This window comes from Cryptomeria japonica, unplaced genomic scaffold (genome assembly GCF_030272615.1).
Source record: "Cryptomeria japonica unplaced genomic scaffold, Sugi_1.0 HiC_scaffold_69, whole genome shotgun sequence".
NCBI classification, from domain to species: domain Eukaryota; kingdom Viridiplantae; phylum Streptophyta; class Pinopsida; order Cupressales; family Cupressaceae; genus Cryptomeria; species Cryptomeria japonica.
Window position 1 is genome coordinate 385,001 of NW_026728891.1, and position 21,373 is coordinate 406,373.

At 62.9% G+C, this 21,373-nt stretch overlaps 3 non-coding genes across 3 annotated transcripts; all 3 read right to left on the bottom strand.

The window, feature by feature from the left end:
* Positions 1 to 4,075: 4,075 nt before the first annotated feature.
* Positions 4,076 to 4,194, bottom strand: LOC131863842 (5S ribosomal RNA). Its single transcript, XR_009362736.1, has one exon. It is a non-coding gene; the product is annotated as a 5S ribosomal RNA (ribosomal RNA).
* A 7,804-nt stretch (positions 4,195 to 11,998) lies between these two features.
* On the bottom strand, positions 11,999 to 12,117 carry LOC131863843 (5S ribosomal RNA). The gene has a single exon (XR_009362737.1). It is a non-coding gene; the product is annotated as a 5S ribosomal RNA (ribosomal RNA).
* Positions 12,118 to 19,845: 7,728 nt separating this feature from the next.
* On the bottom strand, positions 19,846 to 19,964 carry LOC131863844 (5S ribosomal RNA). The gene has a single exon (XR_009362738.1). It is a non-coding gene; the product is annotated as a 5S ribosomal RNA (ribosomal RNA).
* Positions 19,965 to 21,373: the final 1,409 nt, after the last annotated feature.

The window sequence follows — 21,373 nt, forward strand, 5'->3', positions numbered from 1 at the left end:
CGCGTGCACCTTCGCTGCGGTGGGCACCTTGGCTGGGTTGCGCGCCTTGGTGGGCACCATGCAGTGCACGAAGTCGGAGCCTGGATTGCCCCGGGCGCGCACCTCCGCCAGGGTGGGCACCTTGGTGCGCACAACTTGCCTGGGCTGCGCACCAGGAAGGGCTCAAGATGGCACCCGCGTTCCGTTTTTTTCACTATCTTTCAGAACGGAAATTTTAAAATCTCGTTTTTTTTTGCCTTTTCTGGAAATTAGTGAAGGCAGCGCATCAAAGGTGCGCAACGCTGGTGCGAACCTGGGAGCGCTCCGATGTGTGCTCCAAGGTGCGGCGTGCACGAAGTCGGACCCCGGTTTGCCCCGGGTGCGCACCTCGCGTGCACCTTGGTGCGCACACCTTGGCTGGGTTGCGCGCCCTGGTGGGCACCATGGTGCGCACCAAGGAGCGCTCCGAAGTGTGCTCCAAGGTGCGGCGTGCACGAAGTCGGAGCCCGGTTTGCCCCGGGTGCGCACCTCGCGTGCACCTTCGCCGCGGTGGGCACCATGGCGTGCACGAAGTCGGAGCCCGGTTTGCCCCGGGTGCGCACCTCGCGTGCACCTTCGCCGGGGTGGGCACCTTGGTGTGCAGACCTTGGCTGGGTTGCGCGCCCTGGTGGGCACCATGGTGCGCACCAAGGAGCGCTCCGAAGTGTGCTCCAAGGTGCGGCCTGCACGAAGTCGGAGCCCGGTTTGCCCCGGGTGTGCACCTCGGGTGGGCACCTTGGTGCGCATGCCTTGCCTGGGCTGCGCACCAGGGCGGGCTCAAGATGGCACCCGCGTTCCTTTTTTTTCACTATCTTTCAAAACGGAAATTTTAAAATCTCATTTTTTTTTGCCTTTTTCTGGAAATTAGTGAAGGCAGCGCATCAAAGGTGCGCACCTCGCTGCCCACCACGGTGCGCAACGCCGGTGGGCACCCGGGAGTGCTTCGAAGTGTGCTCCAAGGTGCTGCGTGCACGTTGTCGGAGCCCGGTTTGCCCCGGGTGCGCACCTCGCGTGCACCTTCGTCGGGGTGGGCACCTTGGCTGGGTTTGCCCCGGCTGCGCTCCGAAGCGGGGTTATTGGAGCGCCGCCTCTTTTTTTGTCGGAGCGTTTGGTGGGGTTTCTCGCATTGGCTCTTCCGAGGCCCGGTTGCCACCCTGGCGCGCACGAAGTCGGAAGTAGGGTTAATTGCCCGGGTGCGCACCTTTGCCAGGGTGGGCACCTTACCTGGGCTGCGCACCAGGGCGGGCTCAAGATGGCACGCGCGTTCCGTTTTTTTCACTATCTTTCAAAACGGAAATTTTAAAATCTCCTTTTTTTTTTGCCTTTTCTGGAAATTAGTGAAGGCAGCGCATCAAAGGTGCGCACCTCGCTGCCCACCTTGGTGTGCTCTGAGGTGCGCACCCGGGAGCGCTACGAAGTGTGCTCCAAGGTGCGGCGTGCACGTTGTCGGAGCCCGGTTTGCCCCGGGTGCGCACCTCGCCTGCACCTTGGCCGGGGTGGGCACCTTGGCTGGGTTTGCCCAGGGTGCGCTCCGAAGCGGGGTTACTGGAGCGCCCCCTCTTTTTTTGTCAGAGCGTTTGGTGGGGTTTCTCGCATTGGCTCTTCCCAGGCCCGGTTGTTGGGTGCGCTCCCACCCTGGCGCGCGCGAAGTTGGAAGTTGGGTTAATTGCCCGGGCGCGCACCTTCGCCAGGGTGGGCACCTTGGTGCGCACACCTTGGCTGGGCTGCGCACCAGGGCGGGCTCAAGATGGCACCAGCATTCCCTTTTTCTCACTATCTTTCAAAACGGAAATTTTAAAATCTCGTTTTTTTTTTGCCTTTTATGGAAATTAGTGAAGGCATCGCATCAAAGGTGCGCACCTCGCTGCCCACCTTGGTGTGCTCCGAGGTGCCCACCACGGTGCGCAACGCCGGTGCGAACCCGGGAGCGCCCCGATGTGTGCTCCAAGGTGCGGCGTGCACGAAGTCGGACCCCGGTTTGCCCCGGGTGCGCACCTCGCGTGCACCTTGGTGCGCACACCTTGGCTGGGTTGCGCGGCCTGGTGGGCACCATGGTGCGCACCAAGGAGCGCTCCGAAGTGTGCTCCAAGGTGCGGCGTGCACGAAGTCGGAGCCCGGTTTGCCCCGGGTACGCACCTCGCGTGCACCTTCGCCGGGGTGGGCACCTCGGCTGGGTTGCGCGCCCTGGTGCGCACCAAGGAGCGCTCCGAAGTGTGCTCCAAGGTGCGGCGTGCACGAAGTCGGAGCCCGGTTTGCCCCGGGTGCGCACCTTCGCCGCGGTGCGCACCATGGCGTGCACGAAGTCGGAGCCCGGTTTGCCCCGGGTGCGCACCTCGCGTGCACCTTCGGCGGGGTTGCGCGCCCTGGTGGGCACCATGGTGCGCACCAAGGAGCGCTCCGAAGTGTGCTCCAAGGTGCGGCGTGCACGAAGTCGGAGCCCGGTTTGCCCCGGGTGCGCACCTCGCGTGCACCTTCGGCGGGGTTGCGCGCCCTGGTGGGCACCATGGTGCGCACCAAGGAGCGCTCCGAAGTGTGCTCCAAGGTGCGGCGTGCACGAAGTCGGAGCCCGGTTTGCCCCGGGTGCGCACCTCGCGTGCACCTTCGCCGCGGTGGGCACCATGGCGTGCACGAAGTCGGAGCCCGGTTTGCCCCGGGTGCGCACCTCGCGTGCACCTTCGCCGGGGTGGGCACCTCGGCTGGGTTGCGCGCCCTGGTGCGCACCAAGGAGCGCTCCGAAGTGTGCTCCAAGGTGCGGCGTGCACGAAGTCGGAGCCCGGTTTGCCCCGGGTGCGCACCTCGCGTGCACCTTCGCCAGGGTGGGCACCTCGGTGCGCACACCTTCTCAATGTTTTCTTGCCTTTTCTGGAAATTGGTGAAGGCAGCGCATCAAAGGTGCGCACCTCGGTGTGCTCCGAGGTGCGAACCCGAGAGCGCTCCGAGGTGCCCACGAAGTCGAAAGTCGGGTTAATTGCATTGTTTTCCCCGGGTGCGCTCCGAGGTGCGCAACATCGGCGCGCACCAAGGAGGGCTCCGAAGTGTGCTCCAAGGTGCGCACGATGGCGTGCACCTCTGGTGCGCACGATTCGGAGCTCGGTTTGACCGGGGTGCGCACACCTTGGCTGGGTTGCGCACCTTTTGTGCGCTCCAAGGTGCGCACGAAGTCGGAGCTCGGTTTGCCCCGGGTGCGCACCTTCGCCAGGGTGCGCACCTTGATGCGCACGCCTTGGCTGGGCTGCGCACCTTGGTGGGCGCCATGGTGCGCACCTTTCGTGCGCTCCAAGGTGCGCACGAAGTCGGAGCTCGGTTTGCCCCGGGTGCGCACCTTGGTGGGCGCCATGGTGCACTCCGAGGTGCCCAAGATTGGTGCGCACCAAGGAGCGCTCCGAAGTGCGCTCCAAGGTGCGCGCGAAGTCGAAAGTTGGGTTAATTGTCCGGTTTGCCTCGGGTGCGCACCTTGCGTGCACCTTCGCCAGGGTGGGCGCCTTGGTGCGCACACCTTGGCTGGGCTGCGCACACCTTGGCACCCGCGTTTCCTTCATTTTAAATTTTTTTTTTTTACAATCTCTCAAGTGGGAAATTCTATAATCTCAACTTTTTTTGCCTTTTCAGGAAACTTTTGAATGGAGCGCATCATTGGTGCGCTCCGAAGTGTGCTCCAAAGCTCTCTCCAGCTGCGTGCACCTGCCCCGGCCGCGCACCCGGCCCCGCCCAGCTTCGCTCACCTGTCCCGGGCGTCTGGTGCGGAACCTTAGAGTAAGAAACATCACCGTGCACCTTGGCCAACGTGCGCGACTCGACCGAGCGCGCACTGGCCGAGGTGCACACCGATTTCACCTGGGTGCGCGCGCAGCACCTCGGGCGCACCGGGGTGCGCGCACAACGCCCGGGTTGCACCGTGGCCTGTGTGCTCGGGGCGCCTCGGGTGCGCGCTCGGTGTCGCCCCCGCGCGCGCGGTAGTGCGGGCAGCGCACCCCGGCCCGGCCCGGCCCCGACGAGAACGCAAACGGGCAAAAGGTTTATTCAAATAGCATTGCGACGCCCGGCGAAAAACTAAAAAAGGGTGCAACACCGGGACTTCCCGGGAGGTCACCCATCCCAGTACTACTCCGGCCCAAGCGCGCTTAACTGCGGAGTTCTGATGGGATCCGGTGCACTAACGCTGGTATGATCGCACCCGTTATGAGCTTGTCGCAGTGTGTACTTAGCAAACCGCGACCCACGTGCGAATCCACCCCGGCCACCCACCCCCGTCGAGGTGCACACCCTCCCTCGCGAAGTGCGCCCCGTTCGCCAAGTGTGAGCCCTGCCCGGGTGCGCGCACCTTGCTAGGGCGTCGGGTGTGCACCCGGCCCGGCCTACGTGCGTGCACCTGGAGGGGGCGTCGTGTGCGTGCAGTGTCCCGTCTGCAACGCGGTGCCCACACACCACCTCGGGCGCAACGACCTGCGCTCACATGTGGGCCGAGTGCACCTTGGTGCATGTTCGGGGCGCCTCGGGTGCACGCTCGATCTTGCCCCGGTGCACCAAGGCGCTCGGTTTGCCCCGGGTGCGCACTTGGTGCAAGGTGGGCACCCAAAATAGGGATCAAGCACCAAAACACAAGTTTCGGGATGCAAAATGGGACCCAAGGACCACAAATGCGTTCCAAGACCCATGATGGGTCCACGAGAACAAAAATGTGTTCCGAGACTTAATAAACAAATATTGGGTTTTAGGAGAAGAAACATGCTCTGATGCCCAAAACGAGAATCGACCCCGAAAAGGCCACAGGCCAAAAGTGGGATGCGAGACAAAAAAAAATGGGACCCGAGGACCAAAATTGGGTTCCCAGGTCGAAGACAGGGCAACCGGACAAGAAACGACCTCTAAGGCTCGAAATGAGTCCCGACGACTAAAACTTGACAAGAAGCACCCATCAGGCACCCAACTCGACACCCATGGGATGCCGACCCACCCGGGCTTCCACCTAGCACACCTTGGCACCCACCCACCCTCGCACCCAACCTCGCACCCAACTTAGCACCTTTGAACCCACATTGGCACTCACCCTGACCCTGGCACCTTGGAACCCACATTGGCACTCACCTTGACCCTGGCACCCACCTTTGCACTCACCTTGGGACCCACCCTGGCTCCCACCTCGGCACCCACCCAGACACCCACCTTGGTTCCTTGGCACCCACCTTGGATCCTTGGCACCCACCCCGACACCCACCTTGGCACGCAACTTGGCTACTTGCCACCCACCTTGGCTCCTTGACGCCCACCCCGACAACCACCCCGTGACCTACCCTGGCTAGGGTTGGTGCACACCCACCCTGGTGCCCACCTTGGCACCCACCCTATGACCCACCTTGGCACGCACCTTAGTACCCACCCCGTTACCCACCCTAGGACCCACCCCGTGACCCACCTTGGCCAGGGTGGGTGCCTTGGTGCGCACAACTTGCCTGGGCTGCACACCAGGGCGGGCTCAAGATGGCACCCGCGTTCCGTTTTTTTCACTATCTTTCAAAACGGAAATTTTAAAATCTCATTTTTTTCTTTTTTTTGCCTTTTCTGGAAATTAGTGAAGGCAGCGCATCAAAGGTGCGCAATGCTGGTGCGAACCCGGGAGCGCTCCGATGTGTGCTCCAAGGTGCGGCGTGCACGAAGTCCGAGCCCGGTTTGCCCCGGGTGCGCACCTCGCGTGCACCTTCGCCGGGGTGAGCACCTTGGCTGGGTTGCGCGCCCTGGTGCGTACCAAGGAGCGCTCTGAAGTGTGCTCCAAGGTGCGGCGTGCACGAAGTCGGAGCCCGGTTTGCCCCGGGTGTGCACCTCGGGTGCGCACCTCGCGTGCACCTTCGCTGCGGTGGGCACCTTGGCTGGGTTGCGCGCCTTGGTGGGCACCATGCAGTGCACGAAGTCGGAGCCCGGTTTGCCCCGGGCGCGCACCTCCGCCAGGGTGGGCACCTTGGTGCGCACAACTTGCCTGGGCTGCGCACCAGGAAGGGCTCAAGATGGCACCCGCGTTCCGTTTTTTTCACTATCTTTCAGAACGGAAATTTTAAAATATCGTTTTTTTTTGCCTTTTCTGGAAATTAGTGAAGGCAGCGCATCAAAGGTGCGCAACGCTGGTGCGAACCTGGGAGCGCTCCGATGTGTGCTCCAAGGTGCGGCGTGCACGAAGTCGGAGCCCGGTTTGCCCCGGGTGCGCCCTGGTGGGCACCATGGTGCGCACCAAGGAGCGCTCCGAAGTGTGCTCCAAGGTGCGGCCTGCACGAAGTCGGAGCCCGGTTTGCCCCGGGTGTGCACCTCGGGTGGGCACCTTGGTGCGCATGCCTTGCCTGGGCTGCGCACCAGGGCGGGCTCAAGATGGCACCCGCGTTCCTTTTTTTTCACTATCTTTCAAAACGGAAATTTTAAAATCTCATTTTTTTTTGCCTTTTTCTGGAAATTAGTGAAGGCAGCGCATCAAAGGTGCGCACCTCGCTGCCCACCACGGTGCGCAACGCCGGTGGGCACCCGGGAGTGCTTCGAAGTGTGCTCCAAGGTGCTGCGTGCACGTTGTCGGAGCCCGGTTTGCCCCGGGTGCGCACCTCGCGTGCACCTTCGTCGGGGTGGGCACCTTGGCTTGGTTTGCCCCGGCTGCGCTCCGAAGCGGGGTTATTGGAGCGCCGCCTCTTTTTTTGTCGGAGCGTTTGGTGGGGTTTCTCGCATTGGCTCTTCCGAGGCCCGGTTGCCACCCTGGCGCGCACGAAGTCGGAAGTAGGGTTAATTGCCCGGGTGCGCACCTTTGCCAGGGTGGCACCTTACCTGGGCTGCGCACCAGGGCGGGCTCAAGATGGCACGCGCGTTCCGTTTTTTTCACTATCTTTCAAAACGGAAATTTTAAAATCTCCTTTTTTTTTTGCCTTTTCTGGAAATTAGTGAAGGCAGCGCATCAAAGGTGCGCACCTCGCTGCCCACCTTGGTGTGCTCTGAGGTGCGCACCCGGGAGCGCTACGAAGTGTGCTCCAAGGTGCGGCGTGCACGTTGTCGGAGCCCGGTTTGCCCCGGGTGCGCACCTCGCCTGCACCTTGGCCGGGGTGGGCACCTTGGCTGGGTTTGCCCAGGGTGCGCTCCGAAGCGGGGTTACTGGAGCGCCCCCTCTTTTTTTGTCAGAGAGTTTGGTGGGGTTTCTCGCATTGGCTCTTCCCAGGCCCGGTTGTTGGGTGCGCTCCCACTCTGGCGCGCGCGAAGTTGGAAGTTGGGTTAATTGCCCGGGCGCGCACCTTCGCCAGGGTGGGCACCTTGGTGCGCAAACCTTGGCTGGGCTGCGCACCAGGGCGGGCTCAAGATGGCACCAGCATTCCCTTTTTCTCACTATCTTTCAAAACGGAAATTTTAAAATCTCGTTTTTTTTTTGCCTTTTATGGAAATTAGTGAAGGCATCGCATCAAAGGTGCGCACCTCGCTGCCCACCTTGGTGTGCTCCGAGGTGCCCACCACGGTGCGCAACGCCGGTGCGAACCCGGGAGCGCCCCGATGTGTGCTCCAAGGTGCGGCGTGCACGAAGTCGGACCCCGGTTTGCCCCGGGTGCGCACCTCGCGTGCACCTTGGTGCGCACACCTTGGCTGGGTTGCGCGGCCTGGTGGGCACCATGGTGCGCACCAAGGAGCGCTCCGAAGTGTGCTCCAAGGTGCGGCGTGCACGAAGTAGGAGCCCGGTTTGCCCCGGGTGCGCACCTTCGCCGCGGTGGGCACCATGGCGTGCACGAAGTCGGAGCCCGGTTTGCCCCGGGTGCGCACCTCGCGTGCACCTTCGCCGGGGTGGGCACCTCGGCTGGGTTGCGCGCCCTGGTGCGCACCAAGGAGCGCTCTGAAGTGTGCTCCAAGGTGCGGCGTGCACGAAGTCGGAGCCCGGTTTGCCCCGGGTGTGCACCTCGCGTGCACCTTCGCTGCGGTGGGCACCTTGGCTGGGTTGCGCGCCTTGGTGGGCACCATGCAGTGCACGAAGTCGGAGCCCGGTTTGCCCCGGGTGCGCACCTCCGCCAGGGTGGGCACCTTGGTGCGCACAACTTGCCTGGGCTGCGCACCAGGAAGGGCTCAAGATGGCACCCGCGTTCCGTTTTTTTCACTATCTTTCAGAACGGAAATTTTAAAATATCGTTTTTTTTTGCCTTTTCTGGAAATTAGTGAAGGCAGCGCATCAAAGGTGCGCAACGCTGGTGCGAACCTGGGAGCGCTCCGATGTGTGCTCCAAGGTGCGGCGTGCACGAAGTCGGACCCCGGTTTGCCCCGGGTGCGCACCTCGCGTGCACCTTGGTGCGCACACCTTGGCTGGGTTGCGCGCCCTGGTGGGCACCATGGTGCGCACCAAGGAGCGCTCCGAAGTGTGCTCCAAGGTGCGGCGTGCACGAAGTCGGAGCCCGGTTTGCCCCGGGTGCGCACCTCGCGTGCACCTTCGCCGCGGTGGGCACCATGGCGTGCACGAAGTCGGAGCCCGGTTTGCCCCGGGTGCGCACCTCGCGTGCACCTTCGCCGGGGTGGGCACCTTGGTGTGCAGACCTTGGCTGGGTTGCGCGCCCTGGTGGGCACCATGGTGCGCACCAAGGAGCGCTCCGAAGTGTGCTCCAAGGTGCGGCCTGCACGAAGTCGGAGCCCGGTTTGCCCCGGGTGTGCACCTCGGGTGGGCACCTTGGTGCGCATGCCTTGCCTGGGCTGCGCACCAGGGCGGGCTCAAGATGGCACCCGCGTTCCTTTTTTTTCACTATCTTTCAAAACGGAAATTTTAAAATCTCATTTTTTTTTGCCTTTTTCTGGAAATTAGTGAAGGCAGCGCATCAAAGGTGCGCACCTCGCTGCCCACCACGGTGCGCAACGCCGGTGGGCACCCGGGAGTGCTTCGAAGTGTGCTCCAAGGTGCTGCGTGCACGTTGTCGGAGCCCGGTTTGCCCCGGGTGCGCACCTCGCGTGCACCTTCGTCGGGGTGGGCACCTTGGCTGGGTTTGCCCCGGCTGCGCTCCGAAGCGGGGTTATTGGAGCGCCGCCTCTTTTTTTGTCGGAGCGTTTGGTGGGGTTTCTCGCATTGGCTCTTCCGAGGCCCGGTTGCCACCCTGGCGCGCACGAAGTCGGAAGTAGGGTTAATTGCCCGGGTGCGCACCTTTGCCAGGGTGGGCACCTTACCTGGGCTGCGCACCAGGGCGGGCTCAAGATGGCACGCGCGTTCCATTTTTTTCACTATCTTTCAAAACGGAAATTTTAAAATCTCCTTTTTTTTTTGCCTTTTCTGGAAATTAGTGAAGGCAGCGCATCAAAGGTGCGCACCTCGCTGCCCACCTTGGTGTGCTCTGAGGTGCGCACCCGGGAGCGCTACGAAGTGTGCTCCAAGGTGCGGCGTGCACGTTGTCGGAGCCCGGTTTGCCCCGGGTGCGCACCTCGCCTGCACCTTGGCCGGGGTGGGCACCTTGGCTGGGTTTGCCCAGGGTGCGCTCCGAAGCGGGGTTACTGGAGCGCCCCCTCTTTTTTTGTCAGAGCGTTTGGTGGGGTTTCTCGCATTGGCTCTTCCCAGGCCCGGTTGTTGGGTGCGCTCCCACCCTGGCGCGCGCGAAGTTGGAAGTTGGGTTAATTGCCCGGGCGCGCACCTTCGCCAGGGTGGGCACCTTGGTGCGCACACCTTGGCTGGGCTGCGCACCAGGGCGGGCTCAAGATGGCACCAGCATTCCCTTTTTCTCACTATCTTTCAAAACGGAAATTTTAAAATCTCGTTTTTTTTTTGCCTTTTATGGAAATTAGTGAAGGCATCGCATCAAAGGTGCGCACCTCGCTGCCCACCTTGGTGTGCTCCGAGGTGCCCACCACGGTGCGCAACGCCGGTGCGAACCCGGGAGCGCCCCGATGTGTGCTCCAAGGTGCGGCGTGCACGAAGTCGGACCCCGGTTTGCCCCGGGTGCGCACCTCGCGTGCACCTTGGTGCGCACACCTTGGCTGGGTTGCGCGGCCTGGTGGGCACCATGGTGCGCACCAAGGAGCGCTCCGAAGTGTGCTCCAAGGTGCGGCGTGCACGAAGTCGGAGCCCGGTTTGCCCCGGGTACGCACCTCGCGTGCACCTTCGCCGGGGTGGGCACCTCGGCTGGGTTGCGCGCCCTGGTGCGCACCAAGGAGCGCTCCGAAGTGTGCTCCAAGGTGCGGCGTGCACGAAGTCGGAGCCCGGTTTGCCCCGGGTGCGCACCTTCGCCGCGGTGCGCACCATGGCGTGCACGAAGTCGGAGCCCGGTTTGCCCCGGGTGCGCACCTCGCGTGCACCTTCGGCGGGGTTGCGCGCCCTGGTGGGCACCATGGTGCGCACCAAGGAGCGCTCCGAAGTGTGCTCCAAGGTGCGGCGTGCACGAAGTCGGAGCCCGGTTTGCCCCGGGTGCGCACCTCGCGTGCACCTTCGGCGGGGTTGCGCGCCCTGGTGGGCACCATGGTGCGCACCAAGGAGCGCTCCGAAGTGTGCTCCAAGGTGCGGCGTGCACGAAGTCGGAGCCCGGTTTGCCCCGGGTGCGCACCTCGCGTGCACCTTCGCCGCGGTGGGCACCATGGCGTGCACGAAGTCGGAGCCCGGTTTGCCCCGGGTGCGCACCTCGCGTGCACCTTCGCCGGGGTGGGCACCTCGGCTGGGTTGCGCGCCCTGGTGCGCACCAAGGAGCGCTCCGAAGTGTGCTCCAAGGTGCGGCGTGCACGAAGTCGGAGCCCGGTTTGCCCCGGGTGCGCACCTCGCGTGCACCTTCGCCAGGGTGGGCACCTCGGTGCGCACACCTTCTCAATGTTTTCTTGCCTTTTCTGGAAATTGGTGAAGGCAGCGCATCAAAGGTGCGCACCTCGGTGTGCTCCGAGGTGCGAACCCGAGAGCGCTCCGAGGTGCCCACGAAGTCGAAAGTCGGGTTAATTGCATTGTTTTCCCCGGGTGCGCTCCGAGGTGCGCAACATCGGCGCGCACCAAGGAGGGCTCCGAAGTGTGCTCCAAGGTGCGCACGATGGCGTGCACCTCTGGTGCGCACGATTCGGAGCTCGGTTTGACCGGGGTGCGCACACCTTGGCTGGGTTGCGCACCTTTTGTGCGCTCCAAGGTGCGCACGAAGTCGGAGCTCGGTTTGCCCCGGGTGCGCACCTTCGCCAGGGTGCGCACCTTGATGCGCACGCCTTGGCTGGGCTGCGCACCTTGGTGGGCGCCATGGTGCGCACCTTTCGTGCGCTCCAAGGTGCGCACGAAGTCGGAGCTCGGTTTGCCCCGGGTGCGCACCTTGGTGGGCGCCATGGTGCACTCCGAGGTGCCCAAGATTGGTGCGCACCAAGGAGCGCTCCGAAGTGCGCTCCAAGGTGCGCGCGAAGTCGAAAGTTGGGTTAATTGTCCGGTTTGCCTCGGGTGCGCACCTTGCGTGCACCTTCGCCAGGGTGGGCGCCTTGGTGCGCACACCTTGGCTGGGCTGCGCACACCTTGGCACCCGCGTTTCCTTCATTTTAAATTTTTTTTTTTTACAATCTCTCAAGTGGGAAATTCTATAATCTCAACTTTTTTTGCCTTTTCAGGAAACTTTTGAATGGAGCGCATCATTGGTGCGCTCCGAAGTGTGCTCCAAAGCTCTCTCCAGCTGCGTGCACCTGCCCCGGCCGCGCACCCGGCCCCGCCCAGCTTCGCTCACCTGTCCCGGGCGTCTGGTGCGGAACCTTAGAGTAAGAAACATCACCGTGCACCTTGGCCAACGTGCGCGACTCGACCGAGCGCGCACTGGCCGAGGTGCACACCGATTTCACCTGGGTGCGCGCGCAGCACCTCGGGCGCACCGGGGTGCGCGCACAACGCCCGGGTTGCACCGTGGCCTGTGTGCTCGGGGCGCCTCGGGTGCGCGCTCGGTGTCGCCCCCGCGCGCGCGGTAGTGCGGGCAGCGCACCCCGGCCCGGCCCGGCCCCGACGAGAACGCAAACGGGCAAAAGGTTTATTCAAATAGCATTGCGACGCCCGGCGAAAAACTAAAAAAGGGTGCAACACCGGGACTTCCCGGGAGGTCACCCATCCCAGTACTACTCCGGCCCAAGCGCGCTTAACTGCGGAGTTCTGATGGGATCCGGTGCACTAACGCTGGTATGATCGCACCCGTTATGAGCTTGTCGCAGTGTGTACTTAGCAAACCGCGACCCACGTGCGAATCCACCCCGGCCACCCACCCCCGTCGAGGTGCACACCCTCCCTCGCGAAGTGCGCCCCGTTCGCCAAGTGTGAGCCCTGCCCGGGTGCGCGCACCTTGCTAGGGCGTCGGGTGTGCACCCGGCCCGGCCTACGTGCGTGCACCTGGAGGGGGCGTCGTGTGCGTGCAGTGTCCCGTCTGCAACGCGGTGCCCACACACCACCTCGGGCGCAACGACCTGCGCTCACATGTGGGCCGAGTGCACCTTGGTGCATGTTCGGGGCGCCTCGGGTGCACGCTCGATCTTGCCCCGGTGCACCAAGGCGCTCGGTTTGCCCCGGGTGCGCACTTGGTGCAAGGTGGGCACCCAAAATAGGGATCAAGCACCAAAACACAAGTTTCGGGATGCAAAATGGGACCCAAGGACCACAAATGCGTTCCAAGACCCATGATGGGTCCACGAGAACAAAAATGTGTTCCGAGACTTAATAAACAAATATTGGGTTTTAGGAGAAGAAACATGCTCTGATGCCCAAAACGAGAATCGACCCCGAAAAGGCCACAGGCCAAAAGTGGGATGCGAGACAAAAAAAAATGGGACCCGAGGACCAAAATTGGGTTCCCAGGTCGAAGACAGGGCAACCGGACAAGAAACGACCTCTAAGGCTCGAAATGAGTCCCGACGACTAAAACTTGACAAGAAGCACCCATCAGGCACCCAACTCGACACCCATGGGATGCCGACCCACCCGGGCTTCCACCTAGCACACCTTGGCACCCACCCACCCTCGCACCCAACCTCGCACCCAACTTAGCACCTTTGAACCCACATTGGCACTCACCCTGACCCTGGCACCTTGGAACCCACATTGGCACTCACCTTGACCCTGGCACCCACCTTTGCACTCACCTTGGGACCCACCCTGGCTCCCACCTCGGCACCCACCCAGACACCCACCTTGGTTCCTTGGCACCCACCTTGGATCCTTGGCACCCACCCCGACACCCACCTTGGCACGCAACTTGGCTACTTGCCACCCACCTTGGCTCCTTGACGCCCACCCCGACAACCACCCCGTGACCTACCCTGGCTAGGGTTGGTGCACACCCACCCTGGTGCCCACCTTGGCACCCACCCTATGACCCACCTTGGCACGCACCTTAGTACCCACCCCGTTACCCACCCTAGGACCCACCCCGTGACCCACCTTGGCCAGGGTGGGTGCCTTGGTGCGCACAACTTGCCTGGGCTGCACACCAGGGCGGGCTCAAGATGGCACCCGCGTTCCGTTTTTTTCACTATCTTTCAAAACGGAAATTTTAAAATCTCATTTTTTTCTTTTTTTTGCCTTTTCTGGAAATTAGTGAAGGCAGCGCATCAAAGGTGCGCAATGCTGGTGCGAACCCGGGAGCGCTCCGATGTGTGCTCCAAGGTGCGGCGTGCACGAAGTCCGAGCCCGGTTTGCCCCGGGTGCGCACCTCGCGTGCACCTTCGCCGGGGTGAGCACCTTGGCTGGGTTGCGCGCCCTGGTGCGTACCAAGGAGCGCTCTGAAGTGTGCTCCAAGGTGCGGCGTGCACGAAGTCGGAGCCCGGTTTGCCCCGGGTGTGCACCTCGGGTGCGCACCTCGCGTGCACCTTCGCTGCGGTGGGCACCTTGGCTGGGTTGCGCGCCTTGGTGGGCACCATGCAGTGCACGAAGTCGGAGCCCGGTTTGCCCCGGGCGCGCACCTCCGCCAGGGTGGGCACCTTGGTGCGCACAACTTGCCTGGGCTGCGCACCAGGAAGGGCTCAAGATGGCACCCGCGTTCCGTTTTTTTCACTATCTTTCAGAACGGAAATTTTAAAATATCGTTTTTTTTTGCCTTTTCTGGAAATTAGTGAAGGCAGCGCATCAAAGGTGCGCAACGCTGGTGCGAACCTGGGAGCGCTCCGATGTGTGCTCCAAGGTGCGGCGTGCACGAAGTCGGAGCCCGGTTTGCCCCGGGTGCGCCCTGGTGGGCACCATGGTGCGCACCAAGGAGCGCTCCGAAGTGTGCTCCAAGGTGCGGCCTGCACGAAGTCGGAGCCCGGTTTGCCCCGGGTGTGCACCTCGGGTGGGCACCTTGGTGCGCATGCCTTGCCTGGGCTGCGCACCAGGGCGGGCTCAAGATGGCACCCGCGTTCCTTTTTTTTCACTATCTTTCAAAACGGAAATTTTAAAATCTCATTTTTTTTTGCCTTTTTCTGGAAATTAGTGAAGGCAGCGCATCAAAGGTGCGCACCTCGCTGCCCACCACGGTGCGCAACGCCGGTGGGCACCCGGGAGTGCTTCGAAGTGTGCTCCAAGGTGCTGCGTGCACGTTGTCGGAGCCCGGTTTGCCCCGGGTGCGCACCTCGCGTGCACCTTCGTCGGGGTGGGCACCTTGGCTTGGTTTGCCCCGGCTGCGCTCCGAAGCGGGGTTATTGGAGCGCCGCCTCTTTTTTTGTCGGAGCGTTTGGTGGGGTTTCTCGCATTGGCTCTTCCGAGGCCCGGTTGCCACCCTGGCGCGCACGAAGTCGGAAGTAGGGTTAATTGCCCGGGTGCGCACCTTTGCCAGGGTGGCACCTTACCTGGGCTGCGCACCAGGGCGGGCTCAAGATGGCACGCGCGTTCCGTTTTTTTCACTATCTTTCAAAACGGAAATTTTAAAATCTCCTTTTTTTTTTGCCTTTTCTGGAAATTAGTGAAGGCAGCGCATCAAAGGTGCGCACCTCGCTGCCCACCTTGGTGTGCTCTGAGGTGCGCACCCGGGAGCGCTACGAAGTGTGCTCCAAGGTGCGGCGTGCACGTTGTCGGAGCCCGGTTTGCCCCGGGTGCGCACCTCGCCTGCACCTTGGCCGGGGTGGGCACCTTGGCTGGGTTTGCCCAGGGTGCGCTCCGAAGCGGGGTTACTGGAGCGCCCCCTCTTTTTTTGTCAGAGAGTTTGGTGGGGTTTCTCGCATTGGCTCTTCCCAGGCCCGGTTGTTGGGTGCGCTCCCACTCTGGCGCGCGCGAAGTTGGAAGTTGGGTTAATTGCCCGGGCGCGCACCTTCGCCAGGGTGGGCACCTTGGTGCGCAAACCTTGGCTGGGCTGCGCACCAGGGCGGGCTCAAGATGGCACCAGCATTCCCTTTTTCTCACTATCTTTCAAAACGGAAATTTTAAAATCTCGTTTTTTTTTTGCCTTTTATGGAAATTAGTGAAGGCATCGCATCAAAGGTGCGCACCTCGCTGCCCACCTTGGTGTGCTCCGAGGTGCCCACCACGGTGCGCAACGCCGGTGCGAACCCGGGAGCGCCCCGATGTGTGCTCCAAGGTGCGGCGTGCACGAAGTCGGACCCCGGTTTGCCCCGGGTGCGCACCTCGCGTGCACCTTGGTGCGCACACCTTGGCTGGGTTGCGCGGCCTGGTGGGCACCATGGTGCGCACCAAGGAGCGCTCCGAAGTGTGCTCCAAGGTGCGGCGTGCACGAAGTAGGAGCCCGGTTTGCCCCGGGTGCGCACCTTCGCCGCGGTGGGCACCATGGCGTGCACGAAGTCGGAGCCCGGTTTGCCCCGGGTGCGCACCTCGCGTGCACCTTCGCCGGGGTGGGCACCTCGGCTGGGTTGCGCGCCCTGGTGCGCACCAAGGAGCGCTCTGAAGTGTGCTCCAAGGTGCGGCGTGCACGAAGTCGGAGCCCGGTTTGCCCCGGGTGTGCACCTCGCGTGCACCTTCGCTGCGGTGGGCACCTTGGCTGGGTTGCGCGCCTTGGTGGGCACCATGCAGTGCACGAAGTCGGAGCCCGGTTTGCCCCGGGCGCGCACCTCCGCCAGGGTGGGCACCTTGGTGCGCACAACTTGCCTGGGCTGCGCACCAGGAAGGGCTCAAGATGGCACCCGCGTTCCGTTTTTTTCACTATCTTTCAGAACGGAAATTTTAAAATATCGTTTTTTTTTGCCTTTTCTGGAAATTAGTGAAGGCAGCGCATCAAAGGTGCGCAACGCTGGTGCGAACCTGGGAGCGCTCCGATGTGTGCTCCAAGGTGCGGCGTGCACGAAGTCGGACCCCGGTTTGCCCCGGGTGCGCACCTCGCGTGCACCTTGGTGCGCACACCTTGGCTGGGTTGCGCGCCCTGGTGGGCACCATGGTGCGCACCAAGGAGCGCTCCGAAGTGTGCTCCAAGGTGCGGCGTGCACGAAGTCGGAGCCCGGTTTGCCCCGGGTGCGCACCTCGCGTGCACCTTCGCCGCGGTGGGCACCATGGCGTGCACGAAGTCGGAGCCCGGTTTGCCCCGGGTGCGCACCTCGCGTGCACCTTCGCCGGGGTGGGCACCTTGGTGTGCAGACCTTGGCTGGGTTGCGCGCCCTGGTGGGCACCATGGTGCGCACCAAGGAGCGCTCCGAAGTGTGCTCCAAGGTGCGGCCTGCACGAAGTCGGAGCCCGGTTTGCCCCGGGTGTGCACCTCGGGTGGGCACCTTGGTGCGCATGCCTTGCCTGGGCTGCGCACCAGGGCGGGCTCAAGATGGCACCCGCGTTCCTTTTTTTTCACTATCTTTCAAAACGGAAATTTTAAAATCTCATTTTTTTTTGCCTTTTTCTGGAAATTAGTGAAGGCAGCGCATCAAAGGTGCGCACCTCGCTGCCCACCACGGTGCGCAACGCCGGTGGGCACCCGGGAGTGCTTCGAAGTGTGCTCCAAGGTGCTGCGTGCACGTTGTCGGAGCCCGGTTTGCCCCGGGTGCGCACCTCGCGTGCACCTTCGTCGGGGTGGGCACCTTGGCTGGGTTTGCCCCGGCTGCGCTCCGAAGCGGGGTTATTGGAGCGCCGCCTCTTTTTTTGTCGGAGCGTTTGGTGGGGTTTCTCGCATTGGCTCTTCCGAGGCCCGGTTGCCACCCTGGCGCGCACGAAGTCGGAAGTAGGGTTAATTGCCCGGGTGCGCACCTTTGCCAGGGTGGGCACCTTACCTGGGCTGCGCACCAGGGCGGGCTCAAGATGGCACGCGCGTTCCGTTTTTTTCACTATCTTTCAAAACGGAAATTTTAAAATCTCCTTTTTTTTTTGCCTTTTCTGGAAATTAGTGAAGGCAGCGCATCAAAGGTGCGCACCTCGCTGCCCACCTTGGTGTGCTCTGAGGTGCGCACCCGGGAGCGCTACGAAGTGTGCTCCAAGGTGCGGCATGCACGTTGTCGGAGCCCGGTTTGCCCCGGGTGCGCACCTCGCCTGCACCTTGGCCGGGGTGGGCACCTTGGCTGGGTTTGCCCAGGGTGCGCTCCGAAGCGGGGTTACTGGAGCGCCCCCTCTTTTTTTGTCAGAGCGTTTGGTGGGGTTTCTCGCATTGGCTCTTCCCAGGCCCGGTTGTTGGGTGCGCTCCCACCCTGGCGCGCGCGAAGTTGGAAGTTGGGTTAATTGCCCGGGCGCGCACCTTCGCCAGGGTGGGCACCTTGGTGCGCACACCTTGGCTGGGCTGCGCACCAGGGCGGGCTCAAGATGGCACCAGCATTCCCTTTTTCTCACTATCTTTCAAAACGGAAATTTTAAAATCTCGTTTTTTTTTTGCCTTTTATGGAAATTAGTGAAGGCATCGCATCAAAGGTGCGCACCTCGCTGCCCACCTTGGTGTGCTCCGAGGTGCCCACCACGGTGCGCAACGCCGGTGCGAACCCGGGAGCGCCCCGATGTGTGCTCCAAGGTGCGGCGTGCACGAAGTCGGACCCCGGTTTGCCCCGGGTGCGCACCTCGCGTGCACCTTGGTGCGCACACCTTGGCTGGGTTGCGCGGCCTGGTGGGCACCATGGTGCGCACCAAGGAGCGCTCCGAAGTGTGCTCCAAGGTGCGGCGTGCACGAAGTCGGAGCCCGGTTTGCCCCGGGTACGCACCTCGCGTGCACCTTCGCCGGGGTGGGCACCTCGGCTGGGTTGCGCGCCCTGGTGCGCACCAAGGAGCGCTCCGAAGTGTGCTCCAAGGTGCGGCGTGCACGAAGTCGGAGCCCGGTTTGCCCCGGGTGCGCACCTTCGCCGCGGTGCGCACCATGGCGTGCACGAAGTCGGAGCCCGGTTTGCCCCGGGTGCGCACCTCGCGTGCACCTTCGGCGGGGTTGCGCGCCCTGGTGGGCACCATGGTGCGCACCAAGGAGCGCTCCGAAGTGTGCTCCAAGGTGCGGCGTGCACGAAGTCGGAGCCCGGTTTGCCCCGGGTGCGCACCTCGCGTGCACCTTCGGCGGGGTTGCGCGCCCTGGTGGGCACCATGGTGCGCACCAAGGAGCGCTCCGAAGTGTGCTCCAAGGTGCGGCGTGCACGAAGTCGGAGCCCGGTTTGCCCCGGGTGCGCACCTCGCGTGCACCTTCGCCGCGGTGGGCACCATGGCGTGCACGAAGTCGGAGCCCGGTTTGCCCCGGGTGCGCACCTCGCGTGCACCTTCGCCGGGGTGGGCACCTCGGCTGGGTTGCGCGCCCTGGTGCGCACCAAGGAGCGCTCCGAAGTGTGCTCCAAGGTGCGGCGTGCACGAAGTCGGAGCCCGGTTTGCCCCGGGTGCGCACCTCGCGTGCACCTTCGCCAGGGTGGGCACCTCGGTGTGCTCCGAGGTGCGAACCCGAGAGCGCTCCGAGGTGCCCACGAAGTCGAAAGTCGGGTTAATTGCATTGTTTTCCCCGGGTGCGCTCCGAGGTGCGCAACATCGGCGCGCACCAAGGAGGGCTCCGAAGTGTGCTCCAAGGTGCGCACGATGGCGTGCACCTCTGGTGCGCACGATTCGGAGCTCGGTTTGACCGGGGTGCGCACACCTTGGCTGGGTTGCGCACCTTTTGTGCGCTCCAAGGTGCGCACGAAGTCGGAGCTCGGTTTGCCCCGGGTGCGCACCTTCGCCAGGGTGCGCACCTTGATGCGCACGCCTTGGCTGGGCTGCGCACCTTGGTGGGCGCCATGGTGCGCACCTTTCGTGCGCTCCAAGGTGCGCACGAAGTCGGAGCTCGGTTTGCCCCGGGTGCGCACCTTGGTGGGCGCCATGGTGCACTCCGAGGTGCCCAAGATTGGTGCGCACCAAGGAGCGCTCCGAAGTGCGCTCCAAGGTGCGCGCGAAGTCGAAAGTTGGGTTAATTGTCCGGTTTGCCTCGGGTGCGCACCTTGCGTGCACCTTCGCCAGGGTGGGCGCCTTGGTGCGCACACCTTGGCTGGGCTGCGCACACCTTGGCACCCGCGTTTCCTTCATTTTAAATTTTTTTTTTTTACAATCTCTCAAGTGGGAAATTCTATAATCTCAACTTTTTTTGCCTTTTCAGGAAACTTTTGAATGGAGCGCATCATTGGTGCGCTCCGAAGTGTGCTCCAAAGCTCTCTCCAGCTGCGTGCACCTGCCCCGGCCGCGCACCCGGCCCCGCCCAGCTTCGCTCACCTGTCCCGGGCGTCTGGTGCGGAACCTTAGAGTAAGAAACATCACCGTGCACCTTGGCCAACGTGCGCGACTCGACCGAGCGCGCACTGGCCGAGGTGCACACCGATTTCACCTGGGTGCGCGCGCAGCACCTCGGGCGCACCGGGGTGCGCGCACAACGCCCGGGTTGCACCGTGGCCTGTGTGCTCGGGGCGCCTCGGGTGCGCGCTCGGTGTCGCCCCCGCGCGCGCGGTAGTGCGGGCAGCGCACCCCGGCCCGGCCCGGCCCCGACGAGAACGCAAACGGGCAAAAGGTTTATTCAAATAGCATTGCGACGCCCGGCGAAAAACTAAAAAAGGGTGCAACACCGGGACTTCCCGGGAGGTCACCCATCCCAGTACTACTCCGGCCCAAGCGCGCTTAACTGCGGAGTTCTGATGGGATCCGGTGCACTAACGCTGGTATGATCGCACCCGTTATGAGCTTGTCGCAGTGTGTACTTAGCAAACCGCGACCCACGTGCGAATCCACCCCGGCCACCCACCCCCGTCGAGGTGCACACCCTCCCTCGCGAAGTGCGCCCCGTTCGCCAAGTGTGAGCCCTGCCCGGGTGCGCGCACCTTGCTAGGGCGTCGGGTGTGCACCCGGCCCGGCCTACGTGCGTGCACCTGGAGGGGGCGTCGTGTGCGTGCAGTGTCCCGTCTGCAACGCGGTGCCCACACACCACCTCGGGCGCAACGACCTGCGCTCACATGTGGGCCGAGTGCACCTTGGTGCATGTTCGGGGCGCCTCGGGTGCACGCTCGATCTTGCCCCGGTGCACCAAGGCGCTCGGTTTGCCCCGGGTGCGCACTTGGTGCAAGGTGGGCACCCAAAATAGGGATCAAGCACCAAAACACAAGTTTCGGGATGCAAAATGGGACCCAAGGACCACAAATGCGTTCCAAGACCCATGATGGGTCCACGAGAACAAAAATGTGTTCCGAGACTTAATAAACAAATATTGGGTTTTAGGAGAAGAAACATGCTCTGATGCCCAAAACGAGAATCGACCCCGAAAAGGCCACAGGCCAAAAGTGGGATGCGAGACAAAAAAAAATGGGACCCGAGGACCAAAATTGGGTTCCCAGGTCGAAGACAGGGCAACCGGACAAGAAACGACCTCTAAGGCTCGAAATGAGTCCCGGCGACTAAAACTTGACAAGAAGCACCCATCAGGCACCCAACTCGACACCCATGGGATGCCGACCCACCCGGGCTTCCACCTAGCACACCTTGGCACCCACCCACCCTCGCACCCAACCTCGCACCCAACTTAGCACCTTTGAACCCACATTGGCACTCACCCTGACCCTGGCACCTTGGAACCCACATTGGCACTCACCTTGACCCTGGCACCCACCTTTGCACTCACCTTGGGACCCACCCTGGCTCCCACCTCGGCACCCACCCAGACACCCACCTTGGTTCCTTGGCACCCACCTTGGATCCTTGGCACCCACCCCGACACCCACCTTGGCACGCAACTTGGCTACTTGCCACCCATCTTGGCTCCTTGACGCCCACCCCGACAACCACCCCGTGACCTACCCTGGCTAGGGTTGGTGCACACCCACCCTGGTGCCCACCTTGGCACCCACCCTATGACCCACCTTGGCACGCACCTTAGTACCCACCCCGTTACCCACCCTAGGACCCACCCCGTGACCCACCTTGGCCAGGGTGGGTGCCTTGGTGCGCACAACTTGCCTGGGCTGCACACCAGGGCGGGCTCAAGATGGCACCCGCGTTCCGTTTTTTTCACTATCTTTCAAAACGGAAATTTTAAAATCTCATTTTTTTCTTTTTTTTGCCTTTTCTGGAAATTAGTGAAGGCAGCGCATC